We start from the raw sequence: 18,394 nt of genomic DNA, 5'->3' as shown, positions 1-18,394 counted from the left end.
CTATGCCCTAATGTCAGAGCCAATTGCATTTGGTCATAAATCACTGGGTACCTTCCTGTGCAGAGTCTGAACTTGCTCAGGACTGATTTGGGGGATTACAGGGACTGTTAAAAGACTGAGCCTATCAAGATGTTGTAGACTGCTTCCCTGTCTGGATAGCAGAGTAGTCAGAGGGGAGAAGAGGGGGCAGATGCAGACTAATGTGAGTTTTCTAAACATCTGAATTTATGTTTTGCCTCTAGAGCACTACCTGAAAAAGGAACACTGAAAGTAACTCTCAGACTATTTTCTAAAAGGAAAAACAAAGGCTAAAAAAGCTAAACTTCTTTATGGAGAAAGAGCGGGGTCATACCACGTCAACCATCACCAGATTCCTTAATCCTAGAGTATAAGATCACCCTTACTGTTCTTGGCCCAAAACAAAGAAAGCCGTCAATGATATGGGCTACCATGTTGGGGGCAAGTGATCAGAAATACAAAATGAGAAGCAGAAACTGAGGAGTCTTTTTTAAATATAGACTTTCCATCTCACTTGAAGATATATTAATCCCTTGGGTAATTCAGAGTACTGAACTGTCTCTACAATGGCAAATAGAATGAAATAGAGACAGCTAAGGGATAACTTATGTAGTTGTGTCTGGAAGGAACTGAAGTGTTCCGAGACAAGGTCACAATGATTACAACATGACTTTTTAAAGAGCTAAAACTGCTTGGGAATATAAGCCATGCTGGTCAAATTTCTTAAGTCTTAACAAAATATATCAAAATTAAAATGCCTGTATACACCCTTTAATCTCACAACTCTGCTATTGAAAGTGTTTCCTAAAGAAGTAAAAGCACTATTATGTGAGAAGAAATGTAAATGTAGGAAGGGGTGGAGAAGAGATGTTTATATGAATTTACTGACACATATAGAGATGTTACAGAGAAGGCAATGGCACCCCACTCCAGTACTCTTGCCCGGAAAATCCCATGGACGGAGGAGCCTGGTGGGCTGCAGTCCATGGGGGCGCGAAGAGTCGGACACGACTGAACGACTTCACTTTCACTTTTCACTTTCCTGCATTGGAGAAGGAAATGGCAACCCACTCCAGTGTTCTTGCCTGGAGAATCCCAGGGACGGGGGAGCCTGGTGGGCTGCCGTCTATGGGGTCGCACAGAGTCGGACACGACTGAAGTGACTTAGCAGCAGCAGCAGCATAGAGATGTTAATGGCAGGATTTTTGTGGTGGACAAAACAGACTGGGAAATTGGGAATATCAGTACAGGAATGGTTGAATACATTTTGGCACATAATACTGCATGACCTACAATTATATGCATTGTTTCAGATGGGCATAATATGATAACATTATCCTTTTGTACTACATCAAAATAAAGCTGTGTGTGGGGGGGGTGTGTATGGTGCATATGTGCAGGTGTACATTTGAGTATAGAGAAAGATGTAAAAGCATACACCAGACTGTTATTGGTTATCTCCGTGGAACAGGATTAGAGGAGTTGATGGGGTAGGAGGTAGGATCTAGGAACTAAATCACTTTTAATGACTAGATTTGTTTTGAGTTGCTTATCTTATTTTCAAACTTAGTTTCCACACTCAGTCTCTTTAAAATGAAAAGCAAAACAAACACCAAAAAAAAAAAAAAAACCACCAAAAAAATGGGCCTTGAGTTGCCTTTTTTTTTCCACTTTGTCAAAATAGAACATTTTAAAATACATCTCTATTTTCAATATTTTATAAAAGAAAAGACATTTAAAACAAAAAAAGAAGAAAAGGTATGAGCTAGAGGTGTTCTTTCCAAAAAAAGTTAACCTTTCTTTCTTGAAAATATAACCATATTGAATATTGCTGTTATTTTTCTCAACAAGATTCAGTGCAAACCTTATCATGGAACAAGTTTATGATCTCGTGTCTAGTGCAAAGCAGTGCACTCAGTCAGGACATTCAGATTCTAGCATGGCTTTCGCAGCTTTAGACAACTCCTCTAGGTTAGCACATCAGGAAGGTTCCTCAGATAAGCTTCTAAAAACCCCTTTGCCTTGTAACATCCTATTATTCATGATGATTTTACTTCTCACTCTTCAAACAATTCCTCTGTTTTTGTTTTTATTCATTCATTTAGCAAATTTTTATTGAACATTTATCTATATATCAGGCATTTAATTGCCACTGGGAATGTAGCCAGGCTACACAAAGTCCTTTTTCTCCTAAAGCTTACATTCTCTTGAGGGGGGCAATAAGGAAGCCAGTGAGTAAATATACAGAGAATTGTAGATTATGGCAAGTGCTTCAGGAACAAAAAATAGACTGGTGTGATGGAGTGTGAATGTGGAGGCTTTAAGGAGAAATAACCTGAGCTGAGTTTCCACAGAAGAGCTTTCTGTGGGGTTGAGCTGAAACCTGAAGAATGAGTAGGCATCAGCCACATGAGGTCTGGATAGAGAGCATGTCATGCAGAGGTAACAGTTCATGAGCTGGTAAAGGGCTTGGTTATTCCAGGGACAGAGAGGAGGCTGGTGAGGCTGCAGTGTAATGAGCAAATGGGAGAGGGAAGTGAAGGAACAGGTTTGACAAAGAAGGATGAAGTGGGCATGCATTATCACAGATTGAATTTTCATGTAAATGCAATGAGAAGCCATTAAAAGGTTCTAAGCAAGGGGACAATATGATCTGATTGATACTTTTAAATGACCACTGGCTGCTGCATGAACAATGGATGGTTTCGATACAGGAAGCAAGGACAACAATTTGGAAGTTATTCCAGCAGTCCAGGTAAGATATAACATTACTTTGGATTAGGACTGTAATGAGGAAAATAGAGTGAAGCCGAACAATCCAATAATATTTTGGAAGGCAAGCAGACTAGAATTTCTGGATTGAATGCAAGGGATGAAAGGAAAGAAAGAACCAAGTTTCACCCCATTGTTTCTAAATTAGGAAATTAGAAGGTGGTACCACTTTCTGAAATGGAGAGAGGACCCAGAATGTAACAGGATTTTTTTTTTCCTTATTGGGAGTTGGGTGTTGGAATCAAGAAATTGGTTTCAACTGTGACGAACTTCTGATTAGCTGTCCTGGTAGAGGTATCAACGAGGGGTTAGGGACTCAGGGGAAAAAGTCAGGGCCAGAGATAGACACAAAGACTCATCAGCATATGGGTGGTATTCGAAGTCATTTAAAGAGAAAAAGGGTGTTACAGCTTCAGACCCAGGCAGCTCAACACCTGTAGTTACTTTCAGATCGACCAGCAAAGCTACCAAAGAAACAGGGCTCAGTGAGGTAGGAAGGAAATCCATGGTGTGCTATAATGCCAGTAATTTATTTTAAAATACCTCAGCATAGACACTGTAATATAATGTGTGTGTCTTCAGCTGCCTTACTTAGGGGTTCGTGCAGAATAGTAGACTCAACATTTAATCGGAAAAGATTACACTCTGGGACATCGCTGTCTTGTGCGGACGTGAGAAGTTCTGCTATTATTGGAAGAGTTGTTTCATTGATGAAATTAACTTTTCAATTAGCAAAGGATGTTTATAAAAGGGTTTTAATTATTAAAAATTAGTTTTGTTTGAGTTTTGTGAGATACACAGGATGGTAAGAATATGTAATTTGGTACCTGGAAGCTATCACTAATTGTTGGATGTTTGTTTTTTCATTCCTTTGAAACCAATACAATATTTCTCCAAGATTCCTAACTTGTATAAAATTTCCAAAACTATTCTTTATCTGTTTTCTTACTCTGAAACTTCTACCATGTTATTTGATCTCTTTAAGGCACTTAAAAATTTTACTTGCTTCTTGGAACAATAGTTAATGGCAGACCTATCTTTATAAATCATCAGAATTAACAAAAGGTCTTAAAATACACATAACGTTATTTCCTCCCAGGGGCCTATTATTAAACACTCAAAATATTGAAAGACTATTTGATGTCAATTATGGGAGGAAAGACTCAGAAAAAGATTTAAAATAGTGAAGTAGAAGAGCAGAAGGAAAAACAAGTACGGTCTGAGGAGGTGAGTAGACTGGGGAGCAGCGCGCACACACACGCCAAATATAAACTATTTCTGTCAATGGTCATTTTTGCTACTGGGCCACAGAAATGGACCACGTTGTTCCCCGGTGATCTTCAGTAGGGGTAAAGAAGATGGTTTGCTGCTATTCAACCACACTAAAATATTGCCCCAGGAGAGCATGTTTTTGAAATTTTAGAACTCCCATCACACTGTGGTTTGTGATTTGTACACACTGCCCTAGAATGAGCTCTGAAACAGCTCAAATATTGCAGCCTGACTCATGTTCTGGTCCAAACTGCTCACAGTAAAAGACAAGCAAAGTATCCCCAAATGCCACAGAGTAGGCCCTTCAGATAACACAATTTTACTGGTGGAAAATATAAACACTGTTTTTGACCAAATTTCCATTGTGATCAAGGAACATTTGCTGAGAAAGCACTACTAATCTACAGAGAATTGTGAAACTGATGAGAGGTTCAAATTACTCACAATTTGCCTTTGAGCCAAAACAAATGCAATATTTAGAAGCTCTTTCCCATAGGTATCTAAGGGAAAAGGGGAATTTTCACTGTGATACAAATACTTTTTTTTTTTTTAGGAAAAGGATATTGTGATCCTGGTAAGAGAAAGCATGTTCTTAATTTGTGTCTCTAGATTACTTACATCAGATGAGCAAATTCATGAGTTATGTTTTTTTTTTAACCTAAAATAACTCATTACCCCATACCAATTATCTACAGGTGTTCTAATTAGGTGAAGGGAAGTTGTAACTCAGCCAGATTCTCTGCCCAAGTCTTTTCATTGGATCTCTTAACAAGAATTTCTGTATCAAAGCTTGTTCAAAGAATCTTGCTAAATTTTTAGGCCACAAAAGTAAATCTAATGAAAGTAAATATGCATTCTATGTACCCATAGAAAACTGCTTCTTTCTGAAATCATCTGCTTCTATTGCCCTATAGGAATGGTCTTAGGCTGTATGTATGCAAAGTCACAGATTCATTCACAAAAGTAAAGGCGCAGTTTATTTGCTGACCTTGGGCAAACTTTATGGGTTCAGATTAAGATACACTGACAAACCCAAAGGCAAAAAGCAAGTAAATGCTCCTTTGTAATATAGAACTCCAGGAAGAAGACTGAGTATAAATACCCATGGATCATTTTAAAATTCATAAAATACTATAATCCACATACAGATATATGCTTTATAATACAGCAAGTATTATGGGCAGTTCTCATAATACTCCTACTGGAGGTAGTTAGTGAGGTGGTTACGTTCCTGAAGAGAAAAGCGCCTGTGTTTACGTGGAATCTTTTGCAAAATTTTCTTTCTCTGGTCACTTTGGGAAGGAGTATGAAGTAGTAGTTAAGAGCATAGACTCTGATGTCACACTGCTCTCTTATCCCAGGTCTATCACCTGCTCACTGCCTGCTATTGATCAAGTTACTCAATCTCTCTGGACTTCCACTTTGCATCTATACAAGAAGAGTTACAATAATATTTAATTCTTAGGGCTATTTTGGAATAGTTGAGATCGACCTCTTTAGGAAATTCTTAATAGACTATTTTTAAAGATCAGATTTAGATTCACAGCAAAACTGAGAGGAGCAAGGTACAGAAATTCTCTTTATTGCCCCTGACCACACATGTGCATAACTTCTCCCCAAATCAACATCCCTATCAGAGTGACATTTGCTACAACTCATAACCCTACCCTGACCCGCTGTAATCACCATACTTTACACTGGGATTCACTCTTGGTGTTGTACAGGCTATGGGTTTTGAGGCATGTGACATATATAATGCCATGCATCCACCATCACAATATCATTCAGAGTAGTTTCACGGCCCTAAAAAACATCTGTGCCTCATCTAATCCACCATCCTCCCCTCTAACCCAAACCCCTGACCCTTTTACTGTGTTCATACTTTCACCTTTCCTAGAATTTCGTTTAGGTGGAATTGTATAGTATGTAGCCTTTTCTAGATTAATCTTTTTTTAAACTTAGTAATATGCATTTAAAGTTCATGTCTTTTCATATCTTGATAGCTCTTTTTCTTTGGCTCTCCTGAGCTATAATTGACAAAATTATAATCTATTGAAAGTGTACAATGTGATGATTTGATACATGTACACATTATGAAAGGCTTCCCACAGAAGAGTTAATCAACACATCCATCACCTAACATAGTTACCTTTTTCTTGGTGAGAACCCAAGTTCAACTCAGCCAATTCCAATTACATAACATAGTGTTAACAACTATAGGCACCGTGTTAGACATTTGATCTGTATTCATCTTATAACTGAATGTTTGTATTATTCTACAGTGTTTCTACGAGCTCTACTTCTTTTCCTTTCTTTCTAAAAAATGTTATTCATTTTTATTTATTTATTTTTTAGATTCCATGTCTAAGCGTTACCATACAGTATTTATCTTTTACTGTCTGGCTTATTTCACTTAGCATAAAGTCCTCCAGGTCGACCTTGTAATGACAAGATTTCCTTCTTTCTCACAGTTGAATACTATCTACTGAATATATACTGTATTTTCTTGATCCATTCATCTGTTAACAGATACAAGGTTCCATACCTTGATTATTACTAATAATCCTGCAATGAACATGGAAGTACAGATAGCTCTTTGAAATACTGCTTTTGTATCCTTTCAATAGATACTTAGAAGTGGGATTGCTGGATCACATGGTAGTTCTATTTTTAATTTCTTTAAAGAAACTGCATACTATTTTCCATAGTAGCTGTGGTAGTTGTGGTGGTTTAGTTGCCAAGTCGTGTCCAACTCTCTGTGACCCCCATGGACTGCAGCCCTCCAGGCTCCTCTGTCCATAGGATTTCCCAGGCAAGAATACTGGAGTGGGTTTTCATTTCCCTCTCCAGGGATCTTCCCAATCCAGGGATCGAAGATGTATCTCCTGCATTGCATGTGGATTCTTTACCAACTGAGCCACCAGGGAAGTCTGGTGGCCATACTAGTTTGCATCCCCACCAACAGTGCACAGGTTGTCTTTTCTCCACATCCTTACCAGCATTTGCCATCTCTTGAATTTTTGATTATACACATCCAGTGTATACTCAGCTGTGAGGTGATATCTCATTGTCATTTGCATCTCTCTAACGAGTATCTTAATATCACTGCTTAGTGATATTAAGCAGTTTTTTATATACCTGTTGACCACTTGGATATCTTCTTTTTTCAAAATGTTGGCTTATTTTTTCATTGAAATATAATTGGCATATAACATTATATTAGTTTTGGGTATACAACATAATGATTCAATATTTGTACACATTACTAAATGATCAATAAATCTAGTTAACATCTATCATGACACATAATACAAATTTTTTTCCCTGTGATAAGAACTTTTAAAATGTATTCTCTTAGCAATATTCAAAGATACAATTCAGTATTGTTACACTGTAGTCATCATGCTGTATATTATATCCCCCAGACTTATTTATTTTTATAACAGGAAGTTTGTATCTTTTGACCACCTTCACCCATTTTGCCCACCCCTACCTCTGGTAACCACCAGATCATTCTTTGTATCTGTGAATTCATCATGGGAGGAGGTTCGATTAGACATATAAGTGAGATCATATGGTATTGACCTTTCTCTGTCTGACTTATTTCACTTAGAGTAATGCTCTCAAGATTCATCCATGTTGCTCCCAAAGGAAAATTTCCTTCTTTTTTCTAGCTGCATAATATCCCATTGTTTATATATATTTATCACAATTTCTTTTCTTTCATTCATTCATCAGTGGACACAGGTTGCTTCCATGTCTTGGCTGTTCTAAATAATGCTCTAATGAACACGGGGATTCAAATATCTTTTCAAGTTAGTGTTTCCATTTCCTTTAAATAAATACACAGAAGTGGAACTGCTAGATTATATGCAGTTCTATTTTTAATGTTTTGAGGAACCGCCATACTGTTTTCCATAGTGGCTGCACCGATTTACATTCCTACCAACAGTGCAGAAGGGCTCCCTTCTCTCACATCCTCACCAACTCTTGTTATTTGTTGTGTTTTCGATAATAGCCGTTCTAACAGTTGTGAGGTTTGGTTTTGACGTGCATTTCCCTGATGATTTGTACTGTCGAGCACTATTTTATGTACTTGTTGGCTGTCTGTATGTCTTCTTGAAAAATATCTGTTCAGATCTCTGCTTACATTGCAATCAAACTGTTTGAATTTTGTTATTGAGTTGTATGAATTCATTACGTATTTTAGATTATTAACCCTTTATGAGATATAGGATTTGCAAATATTTTATTCTTTTTGATACACTGTCATTTCGTTTATTACCTTTTCTGTGCAGAAACTTTTTAGTTTCATAAAATCCTGCTTATTTATTTCTGGTTTTGTTGCTTTTGCTTTGGGTGTCAAATCCAAAAGATCCATTGCTAAGACCAATGTCAAGGGGCTTAGCTCCTATATTTTCTTCAAATAATTTTATGGTTTCAGGTTTTACATTCAAGTCTAACTTATTTTGAATTAATTTTTGTGTATGGCATAAGATAGTGACTCAGTTTCTTACTTTTGCATGTGGCTATTCATTTTCCCAAAACCATTTATTGAAGATACTGTTCTCTTCCCATTGCACATTTTTAGTTCCTTTGTCATTAATTATATATACATATGGGATTATTTCTGGGATCTCCCTTTTTTCCATTGATTTATGTATTGTTATATGCCAATAATATGTTGATTATTACAACTTTATAATATAATTTGAAGCCATGAAGCATGATGCTTCCAGCTTTGTTATTCTTTCCAAGATTGCTTATCTGTTTAATGTTTTTTAACGTTTTTTTTTTGCATTGCTATACATATTTTGCATTGTCCTATTTTGTGAAAAATGCCATTGGAATTTTTGTAGTTATTACATTGAATCTATAGATTGCTTTTGGTAGCATGAACCCTGTAACAATATTAATTTTTTCAATCCATGAGCATAATATATCTTTCCATTTGTGTCTTCTTAAATTTGTTTCATCAATGTCTTATCGTTTTTCAGTATAGTTATTTTTTACCTTCTCGGTTAAATTTATTCCTATGGGTTTTTCGATGCACTTATAAATTTCGTAATTTCTCTTTCTGATAGTCCATTATTACTTTATAGAAGTGCAACTGATTTTTGTTATATAGATTCTGCAGTTACAATTCTACTGAATTCATTTATGAGTTCTAACAGAGTTTTTCTGGTAGACTTTTTAGGGTCTTTTATCTATAATATCATTCCATCTGCAAGTAGTGACAGTTGCACTTCTTACTTCCTGAGTTAGATTCATTTTATTTATTTATTTTTTTTCCTTTAATTGCTTTGGCTAGGGATTCCAGTATTACGTTGAATAAAATTGGAGAGAGTGAACATCCTTGTCTTGTTCCTGATCTTAGGAAAACAAGTTATCAGCTTTTCACTGTTAAGTAGGATGTTGCCTGTGGACTTGACATGTATTGACTTTATTATATTGAAGGATGTTCCCTCTACATTCACTTTGTTGAGAGTTTTTGCTGCTCCCTCTGTGCAGAGCCTGGGTATATAGCTGGGGTAGTGTTCTCTTACCTATTTAACAAACTGCTACTTTGCTACATTATGAAATTCAGAAATACAAGCTCCATTGGCTTTCAGTTCAGTTCAGTCAGTTCAGTCACTCAGTTGTGTCCTACTCTTTGTGACCCTATGAATTGCAGTACGCCAGGCCTCCCTGTCCATCATCAACTACCGGAGTTCACTCAAACTCATGTCCATCGAGTCGGTGATGCCATCCAGCCATCTCATCCTCTATTGTCCCCTTCTCCTCCTGCCCTCAATCCCTCCCAGCATCAGAGTCTTTTCCAATGACTCAACTCTTCGCATGAGGTGGCCAAAGTATTGGAGTTTCAGCTTCAGCATCAGTCCTTCCAGAGAATACCCAGGACTGATCTCCTTCAGAATGGACTGGTTGGATCTCCTTGCAGTCCAAGGGACTCTCAAGAGTCTTCTCCAACACCACAGTTCAAAAGCATCAATTCTTCAGTGCTCAGCTTTCTTCACAGTCCAACTTTCACATCCATACATGACCACTGGAAAAACCGTAGCCTTGACTAGATGGACTTTTGTTGGCAAAGTAATGTCTCTGCTTTTGAATATGCTATCTAGGCTGGTCATAACTTTCCTCCCAAGGAGTAAGTATCTTTTAATTTCATGGCTGCAATCACCATCTGCAGTGATTTTGCTTTCAGAGCTAGGCAATTATGGGACTGGTCCTACAGGTGTCAGTCATAAAAGTTGGGAGACTGGATGTGCAAACAATCTCCTTCTAGAGTAAAGCTGGCAACTTGGTTCTGTTGCTGGAGCAAGCCAAATGGAGAAGGTAAGGAATGCCCACCACCTCTTTCAGGCACTAAGGAAGATCCCAGTCAGCAAATAGATGTGGGTGAATTAGGAGCTGACTCTCAGCAGCAGCTGGGAAAATATGCCATCAAATCTCTTCCAGGGTGAGTTGTGTGAAATAACGTTGTGTTGTGTTGTGCTCAGTCATGTCCAACTCTTTGCAACCTCATTGACTGTAGCCTGCGAGGCTTCTCTGTCCATGGAATTTTCTAGGCAAGAACACTGGTGTGGAATGCCATTTCTTACCCCAGGGGATCTTCCCAACTCAGGGATCGAACAACTCACATCTCTTGCATCCCCTGTATCTGGCAGGCAGCTTCTTAACCACTGCGCCACCTGAGAAGCCCTAAAGAACCTGTTAAACAAAGGGGCCTAAATGGTGCCGTGTGTCTATGACAGAGGCAAAGTAACCAAAGAATACTCGAGGTCTTCAGTTCTCACTGATTTTTCTATAAGTTATAAACTTATCTCTAATTAATGCAAAATCAACATAATCCAATGTCAGTCTTTCTGTCCACGTAATAACTATTAAATCATAGTATCTGTAGCCTAATATTTCACAATACTAATACATTCACTTAACAGAATTAAAAGAAACCAGAAATTCCAGTTTCTGCCAGTTTGTTTTCAATCAAAGGAAACTGAGAACACTAATATTTGCTTATCTCATTAAACATGCACTAAACCACCTGACTAGACAGAAAAGAGAATTGGGGTTGGATTAACTCTTTGTCTAAATCTGGACCCAGAGAAGTTTTGGGGGAAAGATAGTTGCTTACTTTGCTTTGGAATAATAAAATGAAAAATGTTTGATACACTATCCTTGTTCTAAAGTTCTTGCAATTGTTAAATTTCATATTTTTTCAAATGCTAATACCACAGGGAACACATACTTTAAAACATACTTATTGACTTCCCAAAGTTGTGGGACAGCAATAATAGTTTTAAAATCTTCCTTCAACTGAATTAATGAAATTTTGTTTCAAAAAACAACATTAGTGAACAGTCAATGAATGGGATTGCATTTCTTTCCATCTCTGCTTGCAGACTGGCTGGCTTGACTGTGCACATAAATTTGTTATAGAACTGTGCTTTTAATTGTCTCTCCCATTTCTCTTAATGGTCATCATGTTGAGCTATAAGAAGTAAATGTATTTGTTTTATCAAAGTATACCAAAGTTCATCATCTCTTTAGAATATAACATCTGAGTACTCCCCATCTTCCATTCAGTTACTTAATAAATGCCAAATATAGTGGCTCAGTGGCAAAGAATTCGCCCGCAATGTAGGAGACCTGGGTTCTATCCGTGAGTTGGGAATATCTCCTGGAGGATAGAATGGCAACCTACTCCAGTATTCCTTCTTGGGAAAATGCCATGGACAGAGGAGCCTGGAGGGCTACAATCCATGGGGTCATGAAGAGTCGGACATGACTGAGCAAGCACACTTCTATTACATGCAACCCTCAATTTCAAGTTCTAAATACCTTTGCATTCAACGTTTACTCACAGATTAAAGAAGTTACCCTAGCTAGTTTCAGCTTAAAAAGATTTCGTATTGGAAATTAGGTGCTTGGAAATCATTTGAGGGGCTAAAAAGCCACCTTTATGTTGAATCTCCAGAAACAACTCCCAGAACAGCTCTATAGAATTGTGCCATCAAGCAAGTTTCTACCTTCACCATGATCAAAAGATCAAGGAAGCAAGCACGATTCCACACGTCTTCTGCCAGGATATAGGAAAATGAGGCTCCCACCATATTCAGCTCCAGGAACAATCTCACTTAGACAACATTCAAGCCAGTAAAGTGGATGCCAAGGACCCTGCCTAATAACACCTATGAAGTTAGGTACCATGCATAGGCCAGTAATTACTGTTTCATAAACTAAATGCCACAACTAAAGGCACTAACAGAAATAGCATGATTACCAACCTGCATTGCCAATAGACAAGTGTGTCTGCTCAATGAAAGCTAAGGCCATTTGGATCCTGAGTTGTGAAGGAGTCTGAGAAAAGCAGTCTGTAATTTTTCAACCTTTATCATTCAATTAAGCATGTTCCAAGACACCTGAAATGGACTGAAGTCAGTCAATGTGCAATATAGGTCATAAGACCTAAGAGTCAACCAGTAAAAGGAGCTTAATGAGTAATAGAACATTTATGCTAAAGAAATTAACATGCTATTATAAGGAATACATACAATGAAATGGAAAAGCCTATAGTGCATATATTAAGTATAAAATCAAATGTCAGAAAAGCTACGTACACATATATTCAAATATATATGTCTAATTAAATATATGAAGATATATAGTTATATTACGTAAAGGTACAATTGAACAAATTCAAATCTGTAGAAGACAGAAGTTTGCACAACAAGCTATTTATAGTGTTACTTTTGGAAAAGATGGTAGAAACGTGAAAAAAGTAGCCAAAGTGACAAATGTATACTTTTCTATCAATATTTCTCTATTGTTTAAATATAGATAGAAGATAACTTTTTAAATATAATTTTACAAAGTTGGAAAATCATATATTTAGATATATACTGACATAAAGAGACATCTATAATATGTTGTGAAACTAAAAATGTATACTGCAAATTATTATGTTCAATATGATCTCATTTGGGAAAAAACATGTTTTTTCTACTTTATATACACATACACGTATATAAGATATATGGTGGTGGTGGTTTAGTCACTAAGTTGTGTCCAACTCTTGTGACCTCATGGACTATAGCCCACCAGGCTCCTCTGTCATGGGATTTCCCAGGCAAGAATACTGGAGTGGGTTTCTATTTCCTTCTCCAGGGAATCATCCCAACACAAGGATCAAATTTGCCTCTCCTGAACTGCAGGTGAATTATTTACTTCTGAACCACGAGGGAAGCCCATATAATATATATATACAATAATGTTAATAGAATATATATTATTATTAATATATACATGATTGTATATACATATATATTATATACATGTGTATATATACATATTTTATATATACACACATATGTGATGTGTATATATATATACATTTATCCATACTTTAACGCTTCTATATACATTGAAAAGATATGGATGTATATACATCACTCAGTGTGTACCTTTGGGAATTGGGCTGTCTAGAGTGAAACGTTAACATTTTCCTATCTGCACTTTCATATTATTTGACTTTTTCAAATGTAATATTTTTAGATTAAAGCCTATTATTTTCATAAAATAACAGGTATTTGTTATTTAAAAAAAATTAAAGCAATATGGAAAGAAAAAAAGGGAAGTAAAAATCAGTTTCAAAATCCACTCCAGCTCCTACTCCCCATAAATAAATGTTAAATTTTGGTGGGTAACATTTAAAATATCATGATTTGCCTTTGTTCATATGTGATAATGATATAGATGGATATGTAGATAGAAAAAACTGGAATCTGCTTCTGCTAATGTTATAATAATATACTAAATTTAATTTTGCTTGATTTAGAAATGAAAATTAAGAATCAAGATAAAAACCAAAGTAACTACTTCTCAAATAAGTATATTCACAAGTATCATCCCTCTCAGAGTAAGACAATATTATATTGGAGGTTCTTGCTGTAAAGATACTAACACATAACCACTTATTTAAAGACTTGAAAGAGGAAATGAAAGTCATTATTTCTAATGTGTGATATAATTATCCACATAGGGAAACCCATAGACTCTCATTCAAGTATCTAGAAATAAGCAAGAGTTGACTAAACTAACTGGATGTAATATCAACATATAAAAGTCAAGTAATTGGACATCTGCTTCTGAGCATTTGGAGAAGGAAATGGCAACCCACTCCAGTGTTCTTGCCTGGAGAATCCCATGGACGGAGAAGCCTGGTAGGCTGCAGTCCATGGGGTCGCACAGAGTTGGACACAACTGAAGCGACTTAGCAGCAGCAGCTTCTGAACATAATGGAGAACATGGGCCATACATAATATTTTCCATAAATCATTAGAAAACTGGACAAATGGAGAAACAACTATTTTTGGACACACAGGCAGTACTGTGGACCATGAGAGAAAGGAAGCAGGTGAGGTGAGCCTAAAGAATCATGCTGGCTTTCTGCCTGGAGGCAGTATCCAGACCATTGGCACAGGAAAGGAGAATCCAGTCAGCCTTGGCGCTCTCACTTAGTTTAGGGATGGAGAAGGAACTTAGGAAAGCTGAGACAGCTGTAAATTGCATGACAGAATTTTATAGAAGAAGGAGCTATTAAGGAAAAAAACTTCAGAAACAGGCATTGAGGTACCTTGAGTCTTCGATATATACTGCTAGTCTATGCAGATGTAGGTAAAACTCAGTGAAGTCAGACAAAGAGTTGTGAGGTAAACAATCCTCAGTTCCTGCATAAGGCAGGAAGGCATCTGAGCTCTGACTAGCCAGTGTAGAGATTCTCCAGTCATCATTAAGGTATTCAAGAGATCCCAAGAGGGGTCATATCTTGGTAAAGAAATCAAAGTATACCCCATAGAAAAATATATACTATGTATATATACTAAATATATAGTATATATATATACTATATATTACATATTATATATATTAAAATATATACTCTATATATACTAAAAATGTATAATATATACATGCCATAGAAATGCTTAAAAGTAAAAACTGAATGGATTAAGTTAATCTTTAAGTAAGTTAAAGAACAAAGCACAACACTCTTTGGATAGTAAGGAAATCGAAACAGTCAATCCTAAAGGAAATCAACCCTGAATTTTCTTTGGAAGGACTGATGCTGAAGCTGAAGCTCTAATCCTTTGCCCCCCTGATGCGAAGAGCCAGCTAATTGGAAAAGTCCCTGATGCTGGGAAAGACTGACGTTAAGAGGAGAAGGGGGTGACAGAGGATGAGATGGTTGGATGGTATCACTGACTCAATGGACGTGAATTTGAGCAAACTCTGCGAGATAGTGAAGGACAAGGAAGCCTGCTATGCTGCAGTTCATGGAGTCACAAAGAGTCTGACACAACTTAGTGACTGAACAACATAAATCTATGACATAATAGATATTCAACAATATAACTTCATGTCTAGCACACAATTTTAAAAGTTACCGCGCATGCAAAGAAACAGGAAGTTATAGCACACAGGAGAAAAATCAGTCAACAGAAGCAGACTAAAATATGATAGGGAGGATAGATTAGCAAATAAGGACAACAGCTATAATAAATGCATGCAATATGTTCAGAGATTTAAAAACAAAACAGAAATGATGAAGACAGAAATAGAAGCTACAAAATGTGCCAAATAAAATGCCTAGAGATAAAAGAAATATGAAATAAAAAATTCACAGGATGGGATTAAGAGGGAATTAGACTGTGCAGATATTGCAATAGAATCAATCCAAACTGAAGACTAAATACTAATGCATAGAGCTTCAGTGACCCGTGGGACAATAGGAAGCAGTCCTGTATACCTTTATTTGGGGTCTCAGAAGGCAAAGCAATAAGTGAATTAAGCAAGATCACAAGATAGAAGGTATAGTCAAAATCAATTTCACTCTTCTATACTAGCAATAAATAGTTGGATGCTTAAGTTTAAAAACATTATTCATAATAGCTTAAAAAAATGTAAACTACTTCAAAATACATTTAGTAAAAGATATGCACATCCTGCCCATTAAAAATTATAAAATATGGTTAAAAGCAGGCAGACTCTTTACCATCTGAACTACCGGAGAAACCCTGGCCAAAAAGAAGTTGAGACCTTAATAAATGGTGAGATATGTCATATTCATAGGTTGGAAGATTCAGTGGTGTTAAGATGTCAGTTCTCCAACTGGTCTACAGATTCATCTTCATTTACGTGAAACTATAGGAAAGACAAATTTTATTCAAAATGAAGAAAGCACATCAATGGTAACCAGAGCAGATATTAATAGAATGACTGACTGTTAAAGGACGCAGGTTATATGAGTGCATGCATTTATCAATACTTACAGAACTGAGCATTTGAAATGGGTGCATTTTCTTATATGTAAATTATACTTTAATAAAGAAAATTTAGAAATAAGTCAATTGACTTTCAATATGCTAGCAAAAATTGGAAACCTTGAAAAAATAACCCATTTATAATAGCAACTAAAATTAAAAATTATCTAGAAAGAAATCTTCCAAAAGTCTATAACCCTTATGTTTGTACAAATGTCTGTGTGTGTGTTTTCCTATAGTCAATCAACCTATGCTTGACTGTATTTTCAGTTATTAGCATTCTGTTTTGTTACGGTCTCTTTATTAGTAAGCCTTTATTTTCTGTAAAGGGGTTTTTTTGCTTCTATTTCTTTTTCATGATTTACAAGCTTCCTTTCCAAATATTCTTATTGTCTTATCACATTTTGGCTACTTTATTCTTTGAGATTCTGTTCGTTCATGTTACTATGTTATTTTAATGTTTTTGAAATTATGAAGAACAATGTATCTGAACTATTTTTGTCTCTCTTTGGTTAAGTCTTTGTATGATGTAGATCTTTTGCTTGCTTTTAGCTTATGTATACTTCCTGCATTTTTATGTAGTACTTATGTTTAGGTTCTGCATTTTGTTTTTGATAATTACTCATTTTTATATTTCATAAATATATATTTTACAGTAATATACTTTGTTTTTCTAAAAAAATTTTATTTTATATTGCAGTATAGTTGATTAACAATGGTGTTAGTTTTAGGTGTATGGAATATATGCTGGAGAAGGAAATGGCAACCCACTCCAGTATTCTTGCCTGGAAAATCCCATGGACAGAGGAGCCTGGCAAGCTACAGTTCATGGGGTCGCAAAGAGTCAGACATGCCTGAGCTACTGAGCACAGAATATTGATCACAGTTCTCTGTGCTATACAGTAGGTCCTTGTTGGTCATCTATTTTAAATAGCAGTGTGTACATGTCAATCCCCAACTCCCTAACTATTGCTCCCCACCAACTCTTCCCCCTTAGTAACCACAAATTCATTCTCTGTCTATGAATCTGTCTCTGTTTGAAACAGGGTGGGTAGCATATGGAAAATAAACAGAGTACTTAACCAATTTCTTTCCCATTTATTGTTCTGAAACCATCTTAACAAATGCTTTATTTCCCTTGCCCTGATAACTCATTTTTCCTTAGTGTTTCATGTTTAAGATATTTAAATATTAATAGCTTAAAACAAAGCCTTAAGTCATAGGATTTTGGTGCTGAAGTATAGGAATTAGTGGCTCACCTCCATAATTTATCCCACTTCTCCTCAGGAAGTTTCCCTTGTCTAGGGTTACAATTCATAGAAAATGTAAATGAGTAGTAAATATAATTTCTTATTTAGCTCTATTTCCTAGCCTTTATGCTGTGTCCAACCAAGTTTATGTGATGATGCTCCTTATTTCTGTTGTGATCTAACCACACCTCAAAATCTTGTCAGTTTAATCAAGATATTTGGATAGGACAAACACTTCACGACCAAGATAATCACAATGGTGTGATCACTCACCTAGAGCCAGACATCCTGGAATGTGAAGTCAAGTGGGCCTTAGAAAGCATCACTACGAACAAAGCTAGTGGAGGTGATGGAATTCCAGTGGAGCTATTTCAAATCCTGAAAGATGATGCTGTGAAAGTGCTGCACTCAGTATGCCAGCAAATTTGGAAAACTCAGCGGTGGCCACAGGACTGGAAAAGGTCAGTTTTCATTCCAATCCCAAAGAAAGGCAATGCCAAAGAATGCTCAAACTACTGCACAATTGCACTCATCTCACACTCTAGTAAAGTAATGCTCAAAATTCTCCAAGCCAGGCTTCAGCAATCATGAACTGCGAACTTCCAGATGTTCAAGCTGGTTTTAGAAAAGGCAGAGGAACCAGAGATCAAATTGCCAACATCTGCTGGATCATCGAAAAAGCAAGAGAGTTCAAGAAAAACATCTATTTCTGCTTTATTGACTATGCCAAAGCCTTTGACTGTGTGGATCACAATAAAC

The 18,394-nt window shown here is 36.5% G+C and overlaps 1 long non-coding RNA gene across 1 annotated transcript in view; it reads left to right on the top strand.

The window, feature by feature from the left end:
* The first annotated feature begins 2,308 nt into the window (after positions 1 to 2,308).
* Positions 2,309 to 18,394, top strand: part of LOC133247192 (uncharacterized) — a 50,616-nt gene continuing 34,530 nt past the window's right edge. Inside the window, exon 1 of the long non-coding RNA XR_009736300.1 lies at positions 2,309 to 2,773. This is a non-coding gene — a long non-coding RNA (uncharacterized LOC133247192). The remainder of the gene's footprint in view (positions 2,774 to 18,394) is intronic.

The sequence above is a fragment of the Bos javanicus genome, chromosome 5, assembly GCF_032452875.1.
Source record: "Bos javanicus breed banteng chromosome 5, ARS-OSU_banteng_1.0, whole genome shotgun sequence".
NCBI lineage: Eukaryota > Metazoa > Chordata > Mammalia > Artiodactyla > Bovidae > Bos > Bos javanicus.
Note: the sequence above shows the minus strand (reverse complement) of the source record. Positions and strands in the feature narration are given on the sequence as shown.